General features: G+C 44.5%; 1 protein-coding gene across 1 annotated transcript in view; it reads left to right on the forward strand.

Annotated features, from left to right (window-relative positions):
• The first annotated feature begins 2,891 nt into the window (after nt 1-2,891).
• LOC146182554 (terminal uridylyltransferase 7-like) overlaps nt 2,892-15,499 on the forward strand; it is a 257,608-nt gene continuing 245,000 nt past the window's right edge. Inside the window, exons 1-3 of the mRNA XM_084577697.1 lie at nt 2,892-3,357; nt 11,962-12,038; nt 15,130-15,214. The gene's annotated coding sequence lies outside the window, so the exon portion shown is untranslated. The remainder of the gene's footprint in view (nt 3,358-11,961; nt 12,039-15,129; nt 15,215-15,499) is intronic.

Below are 15,499 nucleotides of genomic sequence, written 5' to 3' on the forward strand. Positions count from 1 at the left end.
CGTGACCGGCGTGCTGCTTCTGTTGGCCTAGATCTAACTGCTCGATATTTAAGCTATAGACTTATCTGGCAGTGACCTACATTCACACCCGTTCTTTCGAGCGTTAGCGCCACTCACAGAGATGCATTCGAATAGCCTCCTCTTCGATAAAGTACTTCTTCCTAAACAGAAGCATCATCATTTCTGCCAAGAAAATCTGTCTTTCAATGACTGGAGAGGCGCCCTTTGATGAGATTAAGAAGTTCGCAGGGGTCAAGTGGATGCAGCTAGCACAGAATCGGGTTAAGTGGAGAAATATGGGAGAGGCCTTCGCCCTGCAGTGGCTGATGATGATGATGATCTCATTGAAGACTGCAGTGATGACCCGCCGACGTTCACTGCTCTGTTAGAAAGGTCTATCACCGGGAGTCCGCTCATCAGAATTGCATTCAGTGATTGGGAATGATAGATCGAGATGTTTATCGAGTTCACTGGCGGAATTTTCATTCTAACCTTAACAGTTAATCTTTTGTTATTGGGAATTAGGGAAGTAAATGTTCTGCTCATTATTTGTTGCTGCTTTTCTCTAATGACGATCCCCTCGAGGCCCTATTTTTTTTATTAGCATGCACACGGACTTCCGAACTCCGATCGTAATGGTTGTACCACGTGTCGGATGCGACGTCAGTTCACCGCTTTGCACGTTCCTCCTCGTTTTGTGGCGCTTCCTGTCCTGTGCTTTGAGGCTGCAGTCAGGCTAATTTTATTCATTCCTTTTACCCTAGCTTTGATCTGACGATGACAATGTCGGAAGTTTTAATGAATAAATTAATAAATAAAGATAACAGGATATCCATCCAACCTTACCTGGCTTGCCCCCATGTAAAAACCATGCACCGACCGCGATTCAGGGAGTTGTATTCTTTCTGCCTTGGAGTTTCTTTCCGTTCTGACGATGACCGTTATCTTATCTATTATGAGACAAAGTTTAGGATACTTGTATCAACTTTCTGAAATAGCAGCAGCAGGGAAAAAAATATGCTCTCAGGAAGGACACGTGATTATGGGCATCCTTTTTGTTGCAGAGAGGAGTTGGAGCAAAGAATGAAAATATTTCTGAATTGCACAATCTTGCGAGTAAATCAAAGGAAATAAACAATCGGTTCATAGTCAAGTTGCCTGTGTACCTGCATGCCCCCCCCCCCCCCCCCCCTTTTTTTTTTCCTTTTTTGTCACTACAGCACGACCGCCAAAATCAGCTTTGTAATGCAGCGTAGAGTTCTTTCAAATCGAAATACGCGTGGACTATTTTGAGAGAAGACTTCGCCATTCCTGACGGCAAGCGTCTTTTTTTTTCTTCGTGTAAATAGTCTGTACCTAGGTGTGTGGCCTGTCAAATAAATCTCCTCACTATATTTTTAAAAAGAGAAGTTCACATCTTTTTGTACAGGTATGTACGCTTTTATGTAGCGTCAGTTGTTGATTTGTGACTAGGGCCAGAATAATATTAAAGTTGCTTTCGTTGTTTCCTATTTCTTTGGCACCAGCGCTATCTGGCCAATCCGAGCGATACTTGTGGTTGGGCTATCGTTTAGCTTCGAAATTCATGTGTACAACGTGACTCCATTAGCGAGGCGAAAGAGTTCAGGTGCAAAATTCAGGTTACACGCCACTGAATGAGCGCTGGAGAATTAGATCCGGACAGGACAGAAACAGCTGGACGGAGCAAAAAAAAATAAATAATAATAATAAAAGTTCGGCTGGCGCAGACCAGCAAAAGAGCCCTTGAAGAAAACAAAGAAAGGTAGATGGTGAGCTTGAAATGTCATAACATCTCTTTTTTTTATTATTTTTTTATTTTTGCGATGTAGTTATAGATCTCAAAAGCTAATATCTCTGCACCCCAATTCTTGGCCGATCCCCCTGTGTGGGTATGTGCCATCACATTAGAGGAGAACGACAACATCATCATCTCTGATGAACGGATCCTAAACCTGTTTTTGCAGCGCCAACCCAATGAGCGGGGATTAGGCGTCTTACGCACTTATTTATTTATTTATTTATTTATTTGAAATACCCTAAAGGCCCAATAGGGCATTACATAGGGGGGGATGTGGAAGCAAATCAGTGTAGAACAAAAACAGATTAACAGATATGCATGGCTTTACGTATACTTTTTTCCTCGCACATTGCCATTTTTTCCCCGCGAACTAAAATTCAAGGCAGTAAAGTACACAGACAAAAATCTAGTTCAGCAAATGCAAAAGCACAGTGCTCAGCGCAAATAGATTTGCATATATACATATTCCTACGTCTACATTGCAAGAATGCTTTATTCGCAACTATGGCTATGGACAAATCGTTGAAGTGAAAGGTAGCCGATTTTTGTTGATCACGTTAGTTACTTGTACAAAAGGTAATTTAAAATATGTGCAATCAAGTAACAGATTTTTTTTTAAATACACTTGTTTAGCCATAACCCTAAAACAAAATGAAAAATATCACGCTTCTTGGCTACGTTGAAGCACGCGTGCCTAGTTGACCATTAGTCTAGTGCATACATAAAAAAGCCCCAGAATCTCTTAACAAACAGTTCTAAATTCGTATAGAACAACGTAATTAGTTTTAGGAGTTGCACGGTCAAACAGAAGCCATTGTGCGACATAAGCAACTTTTACATACAGCGCAGGAAAGGAGTGGCTAATCTGCTCAGGCCCTAGATTTTAATGCTCTTTCTTGTGCTGCTGCTGTTCGGATACTGTGGCAAGGCTTTATAGGTTTCCAAATGTCCGGTAACGCGAGGGAGCACTTCCACAGGCGGCTAAGAGATAAGATATGATCTTATCTGTGCTTCTGGGGACCAACCAGTGACATGATAGCACGCTGGAAGCGTAGGAATGACCGAGAAATTTGATAATTAAGACGGAAGATAGTGCTATCTGTTCCGTGTGGGCCAGCGGGAGGAATCGAACGAGATTAGTTAGGCCTAAGAGGTGGCAAAGAAGCGACGGAAGACAGTCCTGCCTTACCCAAAAATTGCCGTCGGAAGATGTTAGTTAAACATGTTTTTCGAAACCGACATTGACTGAACAGACTCGTGCAATCCTTACCGCCAACTTAAGGTCGGAATTTTCGCCCAGGTAAAGCCTCGCCTTCAGGTTGTAACCGAAGCCTGACAACATTGTGTTCGTGCCATTTGATCGTCCGCCCACTGGCAGATACAACGGGTCCTCTCGTCCATGGCGGACGGAAGATCTCGGCCCAGCGTACAATGTCGGCCTGTTTTGGAAGTGTGGTGCCGTAAGCGTGTGTGAAATCGGTGTGCATCTTCGAAGATTCCTCGGAGCTTGTTGCTTCTCGCCCGCCTGCGCAAATGCAGTAAGTGGGATGGCGATCAGCCAGCGTTTCCCTTTATGTTCATGAAAGTCGCAACTTCGATTTTTTATTTGTTGGCCTAGAGTATCGATACACACAATGACCGTTTGTTAAACTTAGAGGCTTTGAAAAATCTCTGAGAAACAGTCGAAAGCAACACGAAATATCGTGTCCAAAGAGGCCGATCGCACACTAGTGACTGATCTGCAAACTGGAGGCAGTACTGCTGTTTTAGCTGTGGAAGCCACTCTCGAAACTGTGAATTTGTTCTGTGAGCGAAAGGATCACCAGAGACCAGAGCGATTGCTCAGCGTCTGACAGCAGTATAGGTATACAGAAGGCGCTGACGGGAGGTTCGGCACGAGTTCTAATTTCTTCATAGCAATGAAATCGATAGTTTTCATAACTGGTAAACGTAGTCCCTTGGAAGATATTCAGCTTTTGAATGGGAACGAGGATGTACAACTTCGTAGCGTTCGAGTAACTTCTAAATTTCAGAACTGCCACGCATTCGTGTTTTCCCCTTTCGCAGGGTGTTTTCACTTATAGCCATATGTATTGGTGCTAGGTAGAACTTGTGTAGTTTGTGCTAAGAACAAGAAAGGGCTTGCTGTACGGAGATAAGTGCTTCGGCTGAACCTTCCATAAACTTCACGGCGACTGCCGTTTCGTAGTCTGTGGGAGCACAGGAAAAGACAGCAGGAGTATCGAAAAAGATAATCACCGCCCGCTACGGCTTGCGCTGCTATGATACGTGCTAGCCACTAAGTGGAGCCCGTGACGTCAAGTGAAAAGCCCCTTATCGTATCAAGGATACAGATCATGAAACGATTTGGCGTTGAGTGGCTACGTAAAAAAAATAGAACAAAACACAAAATGGTCTTTGGGGCACGCCGCCAAGTAACACATCTTTTATTCCGAACAATACCCATGTAATCTGCCTGCTTTCAAACCTTTAACGCGCCTGCCTAGCTACATAGCGTCACTGCGAAATTATGCTTGAAAAAATAATGCTTTCAACTTTAAATTCCAGCGCGACAAGGACACATCCACTTAGCCTCGTTTTAATGGTGATGGGAAAAATTTGCCAGGCTTATGAATTGCAGCTGGCGCTGCTAAATTTTAAGAAGCCATTGCTCTTGAGAGAAGCTCGTTCTGTGTAAACGTAATACTGCAGCCGACACTTGTCAGATTCCTGCATTTTATTCAAAGTCGTCCCGTGATTTTAGTCCGCGAAGTTGACGTATGAGCTTCGGACAATTCCGAAGAGTCAAATGAGCAATGAGGAAATAGTCTTTTGCTGTAACTATGGAAACGCTGAAAAACAAAAGATTTGTTATACACCTCAACAGGCGCAGCTAATGATTGCGAAACGCATATCCTTCGTCATGTATACATGTCGTCCGAGCGCTGCGGTAAGCGCCAAATGGCAATAGCTGGCGTCGATTGAGGACAAGAGATTAAGGTGGCGGTTCCACTGTCGCCATCTTGAGAGTAGTTCAGATTCTGCCACCAGGCTACGCCACTAATCCATGACTAAGGAATTGAGTAACCAGCCCTCATGACCTGCGCTACCTAAGGCTTTTCTTTTGTTGATGCGTGGGCTATATGGTGGCATACGTGGGCTTTCAAAGATTTTGTGGCTCCACAGCCGCGTCCAGGCAGACAAGGGGTGGGCTTTTGTCCCCGTCCTGCATAGCAGGGGCTGCCTCATTCAACTCCCTCTTCACCCCACCGCACCGCTACTTCGAACAATAATCGCACTGACGACGACGGGACAAGAGCCTTCCCTCTACTGCCTATACTTTGTCTCACAAGATGTTTGCAGCACTGCCAAAGGCAGAGGCACCCCTGCACAATCAGGATCACGCGCACTACAATAGGCAATTGTGCTCCTACGCCCCTCTCGCCCCCCAACTTGATGGGGGGGGGGGGGGGGGGGTGACAGTAGGAGCACAATTCTCTATTATAATGCGCATAGGCGAGAGGCACTTAGGAGCACAATTGCAAGGGCTCCTCTGCTTTTTGCAGTGCTGCAGATATCTTGTGAGACAAAGTATAGTTTCCGCTGTAGAGCCACCAACCCGATTGCTCCTACCCGCCGAGCGTGAGGGGGTTGGACTGGACTGCAGTAGGCTAGCTTGACTGAATAAAAATAAAACAGGGTGTCAACATGATTACAGAGTGCAATTTTAGTACCAGTGAAAAGGAAAAGCGAATTACATATATTTTTGCAGGCTTCCTCAATGAACCTTAGTTGAAGTCAGCGCCTGTCTTGTGTTCTTTTAATCCTCGTCTTTAGCCCTGTGCAATCAAGTGATCATTAGGGGGCTTTAGAATACAAGGACCCAATCTATAAGGGGGATAGAGTAATAGCGGGGCGCAAGTGCGCAGGCCCAGTGTACACTCACTCGGCGCGTGCGATGCCACTGAGCATAGGGTCCCCATATTCTGAAGCTCCCTATTGTTTATGCCATAGATATAGTAGGGACCGGAACACTCCTTGACTGGAGTGTGAACTGCCAGCTCTTGCAAACAAGAGAATTTCCCTTTATCAAACGTTATTACAAATATGATAATATAGCTATAATTACCTGAACTTCAGTCAACAGTCGTCCTTGCTTATTTTTAGTTCGTAGCAAAAATTAACATGGGGGGGGGGGGGGGGGGTTCTCTTTTCCCAAGAACTCCATCCACTTTGTCGAGAGTGATATACAAGAATCGCGTATACTTTCGAGTTCCCTTATTTTTCTGTCTTCTACAATCTCGCTTGTCAGTTGTTCTTTATTTTTGCTTATGAGTTTGCAGTCTGAAGCGGCAGAAACACTACTCGTTACAAAACAGTTGCCAGTTCAAAGCCAAGCAGAAAAGCGCGAAAAATTCCGTACTACCCTATCTTCCCGGATATCGCACAATGTGAAAAAAAAAAAGAAAAAAGAAAAAAAAAGTCGGTCCGCGAGCAGATGTACACGTTATGTTTTGAGCTGCTGATAAACTAACGAAACTATGTAGGATGACCGATCCGTTGGCTCTCAAGAAACGAGGATGCACAAAAAAAGCCCAATAAAAACCTTGTTCAGTGTGCGGAAGGCGTTGTGTATTCCTTACCGTTGTTTTGTGGTAAGGTGTACGTAGGGCAGACCGGGAGGTGCCTAAATGAGAGATTTTGAGAACAAACAAAAACGTTGTGAACAAGAAAGGTAATATTGCCGGTCACTATCTGAATGCCACCCCATCTTCAGACTGCAAGCTACTCATAAGCAGAAATAAAGAAAAACTGAGACGCGAGATTGTATAAGCCAAAACAATGAGAGCTGAAAAAAGATGTGCAAGGCGATCCTTCGATATCACTCTCGACGAAGGAGATTGAGTTCTTGGGAAAATTATTTGTGCGATTATGTGGTAACGTGCGTCGCGATAGCATGCTGGTATCATGTTTTATCTATGCTCCTACAGTGCATAAAATCCTATAATGCATTGAATAAAATTGAGTTGAAAGTTAGCGCACGTGCTGCCCACTCTCTCTCTCTCTCTTTTTTTTTTTTTTTTTGTCCATGTCTCAAAAGCTCTGTATTTCTTTGACGATGAACCAACTCGCCCGAACATCCACCCTGATCATAATAGTCATGCCTTCCCTCCATTACCTAACCTCGTCAAATATCGCCACGAGTTTTCCACCACGCCTTCAAAAAGGTCAAATGCAAATTTCGAGCGCTCCTAGCTCCATCACGAACCTAGCTTGGACCGCGGCGCCCCTTAGTCACGATCGTTTAGAAGTTCACAATCAAATCACATTCGCTTGACTCTAATATACATGGGCATCCTCATGAGGGGGTCCGCACCTTCACCTTATGAGGATTTGACTCGGTGAGGTGAGGGAGAATCAGCACTGAAAAATTAGTGAGGGCGAGGATGAAGGAAGGCAGAGGCGGTGAGGTCAGTGAGAGGCTGGGAAAGATAAGTTTGAGGGCGATGACAAATGCTCCACGAGAGGCGTAGTTTCTGTAGCGACAAAATGTAGCCGGCGAATATGAGACACGAGTGGCCAGCACATTCCCTCCTCCACTGGTACTGTTGTAGAGAAAACAGAAGCAGTGAAACGGGGCACAAGCGCTACCAGCCAGGCTTCGAAGAAAAAAAAAATAAAAAAAAACAGTAGAAACGACAAAGGAGCAGGAACTAAAGCTACGAAACCACCTCTGCGCTCGTGATGATGAAAAGCCTAAAAACGACCATTTTTATGATTTCCGACCCAAAAGGTTGCTGCAAAGATCCCCGAGACCGATGTCGATGTTTCCATCCTCACGGAATATGACGGGCATGGTGAAGTACACAGGACCGCTGTTTCTGACCGCTAACGTCTCTTTGTCACTCAGGGAAACAATGAAAAGAGCAAGTTTAGCAAAAAATCGCGCAAATAAAATAAACAAGTCCGTCCAAAAGAAATGGGAAGTGCCGAAGAAACGTTGAGCACAGAAGACCGAGGTCGGGTCATTTAGCTGCCAAGACCCTGCCAACCAATTTTTGTTGTTGTTGTTGTTGCTGTTGTTCCTCCCTCGGCTGGACTAAGGGCATGAGTAGTTGACGATGATTGAACGGAACTGCGGCGGCAAAGTTAAATTTATTCACATTTTTGTAACATTCTTTTCCAGTCCTGCCTAAGATGTGGAAAATAAACAAACAGCAATGTACTTGGGCTGATACTAGTAAATAAACTACAGTTTAGCATCCGATGCATTTTCTTATGAGTTTGCAGAGCTAAGCAGAATTTTAGCATTTCTTTTGCCACTTTTATCTTTGCTGTGAGCTCGTAAAGTCTTTATATCATGCAACAAATTTATGCGGCACGTAACAACCTCTACTCCTCGTTCGATAATTTCCATAGCATCAAGCTTTATTTTTCCTTCGAGGAATTGCGTGATACCAACCCTCTAACGCGCAAGACTTCAACGCCTCACTTTCAGTGTAAGCTAGGCTGACTCGATGATATGAATGTAGAGAGATTTCGCGTTGTCTGGATGCATGTCTAGCTGGTAGGTTGAAATTATGACAGCACTGTTCTTTGAATGGCTGATTCCGCTTAGTCGTTTCTTGGAAGGAAAGAGGCCTCTCTGTTCATCGGTTTCCCCGTGTTGAGTGTGCTAGCGGTTATTCGCTCCTCGTGCGAGGCAGCCTCATGAGCAGCGAAATGCCTGCTTTTGCCAAACCATAGCCTCCTAGGAGGCTATGGCCAAGCAAAAGCATACCCCATCCTGTGTGCTACAAAAAAAAAAAAAAAAGAAAAAAAAAAAACAAAGCGAGTAACGAAAGCCACTACTTGTATTGTACCGGGAGCATATTTCGCCGGGGTAAAGTGTTCGCTGTAGCCAGGGCGCACCTCAGCTGCACGCGCGAGAGCTTTAGCTGGCGGCGTTTCGTTTGAAGACTAGCTCGGCACACTAACAGTATTACACACTGAATGGGAGGCAATAAATACACCACAAAGCAAGCAAGTGTACACTGACAATAGATCTTTTTCAAGTAGCGCTACTGCGCATGCGCGTAGCCTCCTCGGACGCCGTTTTCGCTGGGATGCCATGCGAAAATAAGGGGAGGACTTTGCGGCACGTCCTTTTCCAGGAAACGACATCTCTTCATCAATGCGACAAACTGCTGCACAATAATTGCGTGCAGTGCTAGCATTTTCTAGGCCTCCCGCAGCTTGCCTCAATAGAGAAGACGCGGTCAGGCTCGCCAGCTTCCTGTTGTCATTGTATGGGAAAGGGGGGGGGGGGGGGGTATGTTAGATGACTCACGCGTCTCCACACAGGCTAGACAAGAGCAGCCCTACACTCAACTACCATTTGGAAGATTGCACAAATTCTTGGCAACGCGTCCCGTCAATAGTACTTTGCCTGAAGCCCACAAGAAGAGTGTCCTATTGGAAAAAGGTCCATTCACGGAAGTCGCGAGACTCGATTCGGAAAGGAGGGGGAGACCCAAACAATACCCGAGCCATTGTTTGGATTTCCCCCTCCGTGACAAATCCGTCGCAAGACGTTCCACTATGCCCTTACTCAAGTCGACCGCGTTTACATGCTTTGTGTAGCAGGGTTGGGACCAGTCAAACCACCCATGCACCGGAGTTCGACTCGACCCGCCCCGCCAGTGTTTATGTCCCTCGCTGGATGGAAAGGGCAGAGTGAAAACGTTGTAGGAACATCATACCCTCTCGTAAATACCCCTCGATTCAGGGTGTTTGTAGTGCCACGCTCGTAATTTTTCTGAACTGTGACATTCTTATTGAACGTACATTTCATAGATGGCGCTACCTACTAAATTTATCGCACATGGCTCTGCTATTTCACTATTATTTGCTTTTTGTACACTTTGTAGTTGATAATTGTTGCCAGTTGATTAAAGGAAGGAAAGCCCGGAACTTTAACAGAAGAAAACAAGACATGGAGCATTTAAATCGTGCTTAAAAATTTCATGAAGAGCTCGCGCGCTTCAAGCGAACCACGAAAATATTAGCTGAAATCACCCTGACCGTGCACATTCCTCGAGAGTCGTAGAGCAAAACCGATGCTTATCCTCTGACAGTGAAGTGTAAAGTTTTTCCACGCGAAATTTCAGCACCGCCAAAAGCTTGTTACTTGAACAGTTTAGCATTTTATTTTCGCCATTTTAAAAAAAATGCTAACTTTGATCACAAATAACTTTTACACTAAATGAACCAGACAGCTGATATTTTCAGGAAAAGGCAAACCCTGCACGGCCTCCAACTGTGCAAAAAATCTCTGCAGCAAAATGCATATCTTGAAAGTTATTTTATATATAATTACCTGTTTTATGCACTTTTCAAAGGCGCGTGGCTAATAAACTAAGCTATACACAATAATAAAAATGCTTAACTTTGTTTATTAACATCTAATCTCTAAAAATCTCGAACGGTTTTTCTCTAGGTGCAAAAGGTTTTGCACAATTTTGCATTTCCTGAGACAAGTAGAGCTGAAAATCCGTTTCTTACCTTTGCGTTTTTCTTTACAACTTAAACATCTTTGCAGCTATTTTTAAACCAAATGCACCATTCGAAAGGAGAGAAGATAAGCTTTACAAAGATATTAAAACCACATTCATAAACTAAACGAGTGAGGCACAGTAGACGTATGAACATCACCAAAAATGTCGTCTCTTCACCGCTGGAGTGGGACCGCCACCTTAAGCCATCTAGCTAACGAATGTGGGCGTAGAACATACTTCTGGTCATTGTGATTGGAAATCAAGGTGTTTGACATACAGCCTGGTGCACATGCGATTAATTGGGAAGGGGAGCCGACGATACTCAAATACAGGGCTTTCTTTTCCCGGGCAGAAGATCTGCAGCTCACCTCCATTTCTGCGAGAGCTGTCGTTGTGCGTAAATAAATTTGTGAAAATCACATTGCGTAGGTTACAAAAAACCGTAGCTTGCGTTTTATTGTTGGCCAAACAGAAAAAAGGTTGTTCCTGTACACAGCTACGAAAATTTGACACCAGCGCATTCGTGACATAATTTTGTACTTACAGAGAACAAAAAAAGAAAGGCCAAGTAATGCGAGCAGCAGGTACTGTTTATATGAAATGGATAGGTCATCCATGGAAGCCAAGGTAAAAAGGCACAAAATTGAACGAGTTCGTATGGACCCATGTTGTTTCGGGACCGCAAGGACTAGGATTGTAGCGTTTCAGACTACAGTGTTGTAATCAGGAACTGGACTGCGCATATCATGTGCTTTCGTTCCTTTGTTTTTTTCTTTTTTTCTCTCTATATATATTGCATATTCCAATAAATTTGGTTAGCTGATATTCAGCACCTGTTCTGTCTTTTTTCGTCTCTGTCCTCGTACTTTTGGGGCCGAAACAACATGGAGTCAGTGCAGCTGAATGGGCACTACGATATGCGGGAGTGAAGTGAGGATGGCGTGCTGAATTGGCTCTGAGAAGGGGTGTACGGCATATAGCGTCCCAAAGTTACTCAGGCTATGAGGACTGGCGCAATTGAGAGCTCCGGAAAACTTCGATTTTTCTTTAATGTGCACTGACAACGCACAGCCCGAGGGGGGCTTCAGTTTCGACTCTCTCCGAAAGCAGTCGACAAGGAAAGGATCGAACTCTGGTCTCTCGGCACAGTATTCGAGCGCCTTAACCACTGATCCACCGCGTCGGGGAACGAAGCCACGGTCTCGCGAATTATACACAGTTTGCAACGACGTCATTGTGATACAGGTGCTGCTCAATAGAATTCCTGGACAGTAGAATTAGGTAACTGGGCAGAAATGAAAAATCAACACCAAAGAAACGTTAACGATAGATGTAGCATGAGGTTCGCGACTTAGCCAGCCTGCAGGCAGGCAACGCACCAGGGAACAGCTTCTTAAGACTTTTCCCGGTGTTTTGAAATTCACGTCATACTGTTCTTAGAAAATAAATACATGCTTCAGGGAGGCGCAGACTGTTCCTGTCGCCTTTAGAAATGTCGCACCAGCAATAAAGCTACTACAAAATTCACGCAGTCACGCTCCTACAGGAGCGCATTGATACCGCATGTGGTGATGTGCATGTGGTGACGTGAGTATACTTGTTCAGGTCACGCCTTGGGACTGAATTCCTGGAGAAGCACTACGTGGCAAGCGTCTCAACCTTTGTCTGCCACTCCGGCACAGGTGAGAGCACAACCCACCTGAAAGAACGCATGGAAGGACTATACTTAGCTCTCTTGAAGTTTTTTTTTTTTCTTTTTTTTTGTCGTGGGCTATGAGAGTCGGAAATTAAAAGAAGGCTTCTGTTATGACGTGACCAGGAATACCAAAAGAAGAATGCTGAACGATACGGCATGAAAACTCCTCTTTTTTACTGGCTTACGAGCATGGAGTAAGTCTCGTAGAGGACGGTAAAAAAAAAAAAAAAAAAAAAAAAGAGAGAGAGAGAGAGAGAGAGAGAGAGAGAGAGAGAGAGAGAGAGAGAGAGAGAGAGAGAGAGAGAGAGAGAGAGAGAGAGAGAGAGAGAGAGAGAGAGATGCATGAATGTGCACTGTCCCGTAACGTACGTACGCAGGCGTCAAGGGGTTCCTTTAGGTACCGCTCCGGAGGATGGCGTGGGGGTCAGTGATTTCCACACGTGGATCTCGTTTCTTAAGCTTTTGGTAACATAGTGTTACGGACTTGGTCTCAAGCAGAGTACGGAGGAGAGAAGAAGGAAGAGGAAGAAGCGTTGGTTTCTGGGGCTAGCAGGCTTCACGGTTCGGCTGCCACAGCACTGTAAATAAACACCCCCTTTCGTATTTCACCGTAACAATATAATTGATTTCATGGTTTGGCGGCTCGTCTTAGCCCAAAACTCTTACTGTCAGCGCCCAACGATGGCGTCAGGCGTACGCTGTGAGAGGGAAGGAGAGGATTTCATGTCTTTTGTTCTTCGTGGAACGAATGTGTTTTGACACCAGGTTACTAAGTTTACAGCTCAGTACATGCGTTAAAGTTCAGCTTGTGATTTGGTTTATCAGGTGTAACGTGTCAAAGCGATTCAAATAATTAGGGATGGCACAGTCAAAGGCTCCGGATAATTTCGATCAGCTAGTTTTTTTTTTTTTTTTTTTTTTTCCATTGATATCGCATAGTGCACGTCAACCGGTGTTCCGCCTCCACAGAAACACGGTCGCCGCAGCCGGGTTCAATATCAGGTCCCCTGGCTCCCGAAGTCGATTGACTAACCACTGAGCCACCGCCGCGGGGCGTTTGATAAATCTGCCGTACCAGTCTTGCACGACTTAGTGCAGATTACTAGCAGATTTAGCACAAGCTAAGGAATCTATTGTCAGAGAAAGAACGCTAGCAGACGACGGACCAGGAGTAGCAAGACACACACATATGCGCTCACTAACAACTTTATTTTGGAAGACAGCCGATCTGCGCCTTATATACAAACAAATACCAAAATTGCGCTTGAGCACGGTTATCAGAGCTCAAGCATCCAAGGAACGGCATCTGATATTGAACACAAATTAACGATGTGACACGGGATGCGTGGGGCGGGGCAAATGCAAAGGAACAGAACGAGGCGCACATGAAGCCCAGATAAAATGATATTGAGGGGAGCCAACAAATAAAATGGCTAAAGGCTAAAATGGCCAATAACAAAAACAACAAAACAGCGCAGGCATATAAGCTCAGTCTAAAAGCCAAGGCTGTAAATGTCAACGAAGGTAAAGGCGCTAAAATATAAAAAAGGATGGAAAACATGAACAACTACTAAAAGGCGCTAAATGAAAACACTGAAATCTAGTCAGACAAAACCGAAAAAGGCAAGTAAAAGGACACTGACAAAAAGGTCATACGCCTAGCAAACTGAAAAACAGGACGGGCTAAAGAAACAAACCACAGATGCATGAAACCTTATGGCAATAAAACGATGGGGAAAAGACACAATAGTTCGATTAAAAATTACGGCAGGCGAATGCGGAACTAACCAACACAGGCGAAGACTAGCGTTCTTTCTCTGACAATGAATAACCAACTCGCCCAGCAACATATCCTGTTTAAGGAATCTACTTTTCTACAACGGTAATGTGGTGGTAATATCGGCATATAATATATATCCAGCAAATGTAAGACATGATGGCAAATCCTTAATGTTAACTAAAAACAGAGTCGGTCTAAATGTGGAACACCGAGAAACTCCAATGTTAGTAGTCTTTGCTTGCTAACGTTCAGAAATGAAAAATATTTTGATACGCCTGTGTGAATAGTTACGGTGCGGCTCCAATGTGCTCCCAGGAGCTGAAAATATCTAAGCGAGTACGTTGTTAGTGGTTGCATTTTTATTGACCGAGTTTTTCATGCCATTTCAACTTGTGATGGATGATGCAGCAGCAAAATTGCCTCACTCTATAGGCGCCTTAATATGTGCTGCAGGTATGGATTCGTTCCACAGCAATTAATCACAAAACTCATTGTAAAGCAGTCTGGTTACGGTCTCCCTGTTACAACAGTTGTTTAAGAACCCCGCGTTCACTCTGACGCACCTAATTCCGCTTTGGAGCTAGTTCATCGCACTCGTGGCATTGTTGCATTCATTCTCGGAACTATTTCTGGCCACCAAAGATACATCTGCGACCGCGGTTGCAGTGACCGTCGCCACGCGTTCCTTACAGACACTATTGGGACACAATACAATGTTATTCAAGACACATTTCGTGATATCAAGAAAATGCAATCAGTAGATGACCATGTGAACGAGAAAGGCCAAGAAACCCTGGTAAACGTGTAATATAGTAAGAGTTGTATCGTCGACTTCCCCTGCAGCTAATCCGAAAGCCTATTCGCGATCATGTGTCGCGACGTAGTGCAATCTACATTGTTGGGACGCGCAGTCGCACGTCGCCATCAAACATTAGAATCTCAGTGCGCCTCTATGTAGAAGTTATGCAGTGCCAAGAAAGATGCAGCAGTATTTCTGGTCCACAGCGTAAAAGCGGCAGAAATTCATGCTAGCGCTTGCTCTTCTAGAGTTTCGTGGATAACCATGTATGCAGTTGTCCAATCAGGAAGAACTTGAAAAATATTTTGCTTTGAAATTTTGAATTTTGACATCAACATAAATACTTACTTCTGCAGAAGACGCAGATTGTTCGATCTGCCTTCAAAGAACGTTGTTGCGAAACAATCAAATAAGCGAAAGTGCTTTGTTTAGCAGTTGATTGTAACGCTCCCCTCCGCAACCTGATGACGCGTGTGGTGACGTCCACGTTCTTTGCAGGTGTTGACCTTGTCAGAGTAGAGACTAGACTCAAGGACAAAGACACAGCGGATATGCTTCCACATCGCTCATGACTTCGACATAGGTGAGTGCATTGTGGGCTTCCTGAAATGTTAATTTTTTTTTTTTCGCGCTAGGAAAGGTCGAAAATTGGCACTGCGTCTTTTGGTGTGGCGGGACCAGGAACATCCATAAACACATACACAAGTGGAAAGCTAAACGATGTGGCATAAAAATATGGCTTGCTTTATGGGATTGTGCGCGAGAAAGTAATAATTGAAGAGGAAAGTCAAAACTATAAGAACATCTACGAATGTGTTTTGGGGACTCTTTAGATGGCGGGCAGGCTAGTATCCTATATTTTTGCAGT

Source organism: Amblyomma maculatum, chromosome 8 (assembly GCF_055883805.1).
Source record: "Amblyomma maculatum isolate TAMU_Amacu chromosome 8, ASM5588380v1, whole genome shotgun sequence".
In the NCBI taxonomy this organism is placed as follows: Eukaryota; Metazoa; Arthropoda; class Arachnida; order Ixodida; family Ixodidae; genus Amblyomma; species Amblyomma maculatum.